Source organism: Macrobrachium nipponense, chromosome 18, assembly GCF_015104395.2.
Source record: "Macrobrachium nipponense isolate FS-2020 chromosome 18, ASM1510439v2, whole genome shotgun sequence".
Lineage (NCBI taxonomy): Eukaryota > Metazoa > Arthropoda > Malacostraca > Decapoda > Palaemonidae > Macrobrachium > Macrobrachium nipponense.
The window spans coordinates 14,618,835-14,626,110 of record NC_087211.1 but is presented as its reverse complement, the minus strand read 5'-3'; the positions used below and the strand labels follow the sequence as shown (position 1 = coordinate 14,626,110).

Below are 7,276 nucleotides of genomic sequence, written 5' to 3'. Positions count from 1 at the left end.
TTACCCAATGACTGGTTCATTTGCTAATGGGATTCCCATTAGGAATCTTTCATTCAATCTGCTAACCAAAATTTAATGAGAACACCGTGTTTTACTCTCTCTCTCTCTCTCTCTCTCTCTCTCTCTCTCTCTCTCTCTGACCCTCGTCCATTTTGGTAGACTAATTAAATATTTCAAAATTAAACCCCTTTCGTCTCGTTGCCTTTTAAGTTACGAGATTATCCTGGGTGGCGCTGACAATTTTCATTATGGGATAAAAGCAGGAACTCACAGGATCCAGTGGTAACTTTTCTCATCTCCATTATCTGGTTTGGTCAGGCTTTCACGCCTGTTGGAGGACCTTTTGCTGGACAGGATTATAATCGGTAATAGCCTTCAGTTCTCCGGTTAAGGTTTTTTCATAGTTGTGGGGGTATTAGAAGTAAGTCTGGAATATAAATTTGGTCGCTAATGGATGGGTGTAAAACGTTGTAGGATCAGCTCCTGAATTATCGTAAAATTGGATATTTTGTTCAAATAAACATGGTCAATCATATATATAAATATCTATATATATATATATATATATATATATATATATATATATATATATATATATATATATATATATATATATATATATATATATATATATATATAGGTACGGGGATACGGAAGGACATGGCACATTACATGATTCTTTATTGCTAGCGACGTTTCGAGACAAAGTCCCATCTTCAGGCTAAAGGCAAGAAATAAATATTACATCATTACCAAACAATTATGAATGTTAACGTAAAATTATTATAAATTAAAGTATTTCTAAGTAAAATTACGAATTAAAAAATCTCAAAGAATGAGTATTACATCAATACAAAACATATTCAAGAAAAGGAAATGTAAAATCATAAAAAAATTAAAATATATCTAAGTAAAATTACGAATAAAAACATTAAACAGAATTTATGCATATATAAATATAAAAATATTAAAAATGAGGAAAATACCTTGCTCAAGCAGAGTCCCGCCGTTCCGTGTCAGGGCAGCAAATTATCCACCCCTGAACAATCAAATATTAGGAATCACGCCAGAATCTGTAGGGCAGAGATAGATTATGATGACGTCATTATGACGTCATCATATGAACACCACCTCCTCGTTCTTGAAAGTTTGACAATTAAGAAACTGGTACCTTCACTTAACAACCATACTACCTCAGTACCTTTGTATATAGCATGAAGACACGTCACTTTGTTCTTTGCCTCCTTCTTGACTTTTTTCCACCGTCCTGACACGGAACGGCGGGACTCTGCTTGAGCAAGGTATTTTCTTCATTTTAATTTTAATATATATTTATATATACATATATTCTGTTTAATGTTTTTATTCATATTTTACTTACATATATTTTAATTTTTTTATGATTTTACATTTCCTTTTCTTGAATATGTTTTGTATTGATGTAATACTCATTCTTTGAGATTTTTTGATTCGTAATTTTACTTAGAAATACTTTAATTTATAATAATTTTACGTTAACATTCCTAATTGTTTGGTAATGATGTAATATTTATTTCTTGCCTTTAGCCTGAAGATGGGACTTTGTCTCGAAACGTCGCTAGCAATAAAGAATCATGTAATGTGCCATGTCCTTCCGTATCCCCGTACCTATTTCATCGAGGATTAGCCCACCAGCGATGAAGAATATATATATATATATATATATATATATATATATATATATATATATATATATATATATATATATATATATATATATATATATGTATGATATATATATGTATATATATATATATATATATATATATATATATATATATATATGTATATATATATAATGTACACACACACACACACACACACACACACACACACACACACACACACATATATATATATATATATATATATATATATATATGAGAGAGAGAGAGTTCATGGACAACATACAAGATGTATTTTAATTCGTATTTTAAAAATTTCTCGCAAACATTCGTTCTCTTCATAGAGTGATTTTACAACCCTGTCGATAAGACGATGATTTGATGACACATCGTTTGAATCTAAGTTAACTTAGTCATACTTTCATTTCTTGCTTATATCAATATTTGTTTAACATGCCGTAGAGGACAGAGGTTCCTCCATCTTTAGAAAATCGAGAATTTCCCGAGATTTTTGCAGAAGATATTTTCTATTAATCTTCTGTTAGACTCCGAAAAAACAACATTCCAAAGCAACATTGCTTTTCTGTCAATCGGCCTTTTTTCTTCTTCTTCTTCCGCAAGCAAGCAGATGGATGCCTACCGATTTGCTTGGGAAGTTCTCTTCAGAAGCATTTCACGGCTCGCTGACAGCCTGGCTGTCTTATTGTTTTAAGAGTCGAATCCAATATCAAAGTTCGCTTAGCCTTTCAGAATTTACAAATATCTGGGACAATATTCGTGAGGTTATTAATTCCGATAAGCAAATGTTGTATACTAAATCTAAGTTCTGAAATTCTGAATTTAAAAATTTTGCGGATAATATTCGTATGGTGACTAAATCCTGACAGCAAATGTGATATCAAATATCAAAGTTCGCACAGCCAAATGAGGCGGCTCAACGTTTATGAAATATATAAATAGTAAAAAATTCATTATATACAAATATCTCGGATAATAATGTTATATCAAATATCAAACTTCGCATTGCCAGGTGGCGTGAGCTGACGTTAAGGAAATATGTAAATATTTAAAAAAATTAGAATTAATAAAGTTCTTTGCGATAATGTTCACATAATTATGAAATCGAAACTGCAAATATTATATTTATGCACGCCTCTGTGCGCTTGAAAAAGAAATAGAGGTATGTTCTTACTGGAGAAAAACTTATTATTTTTTCCAAACAGTATCAAATAGCATTTAGGTACTTCATGCATTTCGCGCAACGTGAAGACTGAGAGAGTAAAATGATAAGGATTAAACTTTGAAGTATCAAATGCCTAGATGAATTTAATTGTTTCGTGTTGGCTTTGTACTCTTTCATTAGAATGACTATAGAAAAAGGAGCGAGATTTTCTTTCATTTTTCTGTCCCATTTCTAAGGGATATCGTCCATTACGAAAAATGTTCGTTAAAGTGAAATTCTTCCACCTAAATCCCATCAAACGAAATATAAAAATACATACAAAGGCCAAGTGAAGTTCCTCTCTGGTCCTATAACAGCTGTTCTCAAGGGACTTTCAAATTCCTCCTCCTTCTCCTCGGGAAAGTTTTCTTGGGGTAATTTCCCTACTTTTCTTTTGGCTCAATACCGTCCAAAGATGAGTTGTAATTTTCTCTTTCGAAACCAACTTAGAAAAGAGGAATGCCGGCGCAATCTTCTATCTCTGCAAGAACATTTCGAAGAGAAAAGAGGCCGTGTTGAAGCACAGTCCAGGAGGTGAGGAGAGAAATGTAAGGGAGGGAAATATTTTTTTTTTTTACTTCTGGGAATGAAGGTGACCTTGTCTGACAAGGAGGCAAAAAAAAAAAAAAAAAAAAAGGAAAAAAACGTAAATTTCAAAGAAGTGGAAATGGAGGACGTGTACCAACATAATTGTCAGTTCTTTCTTATGGCCTTTATAGTTCTCTCTCTCTCTCTCTCTCTACACACACACACACACAAAACACATATATACATATATATATATATATATATATATATATATATATATATATATATATATATATATATATATATATATATATATATATATATACACACACCTTGTAATACTTTCATTCATTCTAGAGCCAGTTTCACCCATTGTTGTTACTATTATATTATTATTATTATTATTATTATTATTATTATTATTATTATTATTATTATTATTATGATTATTATTATTATTATTATAGCAGCGGTCAATTTATACAGCAGCTGTCCAAAGTTCATTGAATAAATGAACTGTATACTATACCTGCTGTTAGAAAGAAACTCATTCATTATTGTTATTATTATTATTCAGAAGATTAACCCTTATTTATATGTAACAAGCATTCAACTATGGGAAACGGCTTTATGATCACGAATAATACATCTTTGTTGGGCAGAATTGATATTTGTTGGGGGCCAAAATGACGAAAAGGAGGTTTTCCCAACAAAAAGCCAAAGTTGACACAATGCAGGAAGTCTTCCACAAACCATTAACCTCAGATAATGCTGATATTAGATGAGTTATCCTGACCTAGTTCAGATTAATCCGTGACTTATGAGGGATAGAAATATCCATTAGGGTAACGTGGTCTCATTATCTTTAATTAGACGCCCTCATTACGATGTATAGAGGCCTTTGGGAAACTTGTTAAGCGATGTTATTCGCTCCTTAATTTTGACGTTGCTGGAGAGACAATGTTAACCGAGATTATGTGCATGGAAGGCAGGAGAGATGTCGTTTTTGTTGATAACTGAAAATGAAAGGTAGAATATGAAAAGGGTGATTGTCTTTCACTGCGAAGTGAAACGTCAAAATGGGTCAAACGCGATGCCAAGCAGATACAAAATTACATCGTTTAAGGGAAAACATCTTTAGTTTTCCATTCACAAAGCGGTGAAGGATGAAGATAATATAATACAGTGTAAGCGAAGACGCTTATTTCTTTAGTAGGTAGATGGTAGGAATACATAGCTCTGGTTCTAAATAAGTCATTCACTTATTAATAAATCATGAAATTATCCGTTAAGCTAAAGAGGTCTATAATAATAAGAAAAGTATCGTAGTTCACATACTCGATATAAATAAATAGGTGGCATAGCATTCTGGCTATAAATAGGTCATTGACTTATTACTAAAACATGAAACATCCTTTGAGCTAAAACGCAGAACTATAATAATAAGATAAATTTCGTAGTCCACATAGTACTTGATGTATTGACAAGTGACACGTGGCTTACTTAATGCTTCCAGTTAGTAGTGCTTTCGAAGCTAAAATCATTATCATTGCTAAGTCTTCAGCTAATGTATAATTACTTCTGTAATGTGATAAGGAAGAAAATGAGAAAAGTCGTTTCAAGACATGAAAATTATAAACTCTCTCTCTCTCTCTCTCTCTCTCTCTCTTCTATTCTTCTCTCCCTTCTCTCTCTCTCTCTCTCTCTCTCTCTCGCTTCTACATTTTTTAGGAATTGCACCTCTCGAGAGTGAGGTGAAACGAACTGCTATAAAATACTGGCATCGGCCAGACCTGGTAAACGGGTGAGTTGATCTTTTTCGGGTCATTAGACTTTTGAATCCCATTACCTAATTCAGCTTCTGGAGGCATTGCGGTTTTTTTTCATGAGAGAGAGAGAGAGAGAGAGAGAGAGAGAGAGAGAGAGAGAGAGAGAGAGAGAGAGATAAATTTCTGAAGTTAAAAGGTTATATATATATATATATATATATATATATATATATATATATATATATATATATATATATATACACACACACACATATATACCATATCACCTTTTAACATCAGAAATTTATCTCTCTCTCTCTCTCTCTCTCTCTCTCTCTTCTCGGTCTCTCTCTCTCTTTCTCTCTCTCTCTCTCTCTCTCTCTCTCTCTCTCTCTCTCTCTCTCTCTCTCTCATGATAAAAACCACATTCTGATTTATCTCTGCATATTTCATCATTTCCATCAATTGGTCGTTCGAAAAGAAGATAAATGCAACAGAGCATTTATTATCATGCATGATAATAAATGCTACTGTTGCATTTATCTTCTTTTCGAACGACCAATTGACGGAAATGATGAAATATGCAGAGATATAGAGATAAATGAGAATTTATTCGAGTATCCCCAAATGCAAATTGAGGCTTTACTGAGATTCATTGGACTCACTGACAGTCGAAAACGTTTTTATCAGACTGTGTGGGAGGGGGAGTAAAAAATATTGATTGGTATTGTATTTTACAATTTACGAAATCATATGTCACATGCTACTTTACGACTTTATATTATTATTTGATTGGTAACATGATCTTCACTTCTTTTTTTTAGAACTTTCGGTAATAACTTTAATTTCGATGTCGGGCATAATATTTTTAATTTGTGATAAGTGGTCGGAAAAGTGTAATTCTGCATACAACCCTGTAGCAATATCACTCTTAAAGAGACCATACAAACTAAATATTGCATTTTTTTATTAAAAAGCGTTCGGTATTAACATTCATTTTGAAGGGAGCACAATATTTATAATAAGTGGTAAGTGTTCAGAAAAGTACAATTATCCATACCACCCGATATCATTTTCTTTCTAAAAGAGACAACATACAAAATGTTTTAGCTTCTGCCAACGCCTGGAAACACCCTTGTTAACAATATTTCGCCATCTTTAAATAAGTTCCTGGCACTGACTTCGGTGCAGTAAGCAGTCAGTCAAGTATTAATGAAATTGCCCCATAACAGTGAGTAATTCTGTTCATCTACTCATGAAAAAAATAAAGCTAGTATTATGAGCAAAGATGGAATTTATTTTTCGAGTTCCGATGGATTAATGAGCCCTATTACGAATTGTTTTCCATGGACATAACAGCTTTTTGCAATATTATTTTTTAATTTCCTTCACTGAATTCACAACTCACCTTGGCATAAAATGATGATGAGTCAGAAAAACAGGGAACGTGCGTTTTTTTTTTTTAACGTGGCTAGACCAGACAGGTGTTCCATAAACGTCGCAATAAGTCTATATCCGTAAAGAGGTTTATAAATTTCGCGTCTTCTGATGGCCCTTGTCGCCTGAGTCGTACCTTCATTCAATTTTTATCTCTCATGAGAGATGATGGTGCGAGACGAGAGACAATAACACGGGGAAGATTTGCTTTTGATCTGATGGTGAAATGTCTAGTCAGTTCAGAGGTGTTGAAGTGGAAGGTTTCATTCTGTTCAGAACCTTTCTCCCGATTATTACTGTCAACATTATTTGAACAGCAGCAGTCGTCACAGGTATAATTATACGCAGCAGAGCCCAATTTAATATAACGTTGGATATGGATGTGAATAGAATCATCAGTCAATTAAACAACGTTCATATTCTCATCCTTCCCAACTTCCTACTTGGATCGTTTCATCTGTAACGGCCGCAGATTGCCCCTAAAGTCAGTTGGGCTAAATCTGTGTATGTAAATCCAGAGAAGCATCCAGGGCCAACAATAGCGAATCCCAGAAGCATTAACTGAAATTGCATGTGGGTATAGTCTCTAAATGCTAAGCTGCCCATTCTACCGGAGATTTCACACTCAAATTAGGGCCCAGCTCTGGTAGCGTTAT

General features: G+C 33.3%; 1 long non-coding RNA gene across 1 annotated transcript; it reads right to left on the bottom strand.

Annotated features, from left to right (window-relative positions):
• Positions 1-277: 277 nt before the first annotated feature.
• LOC135196721 (uncharacterized) lies at positions 278-1,268 on the bottom strand. Its single transcript, XR_010310435.1, has 3 exons — positions 1,202-1,268; positions 987-1,073; positions 278-427 (listed from the first exon to the last, which is right to left on the bottom strand). It is a non-coding gene; the product is annotated as an uncharacterized LOC135196721 (long non-coding RNA).
• Positions 1,269-7,276: the final 6,008 nt, after the last annotated feature.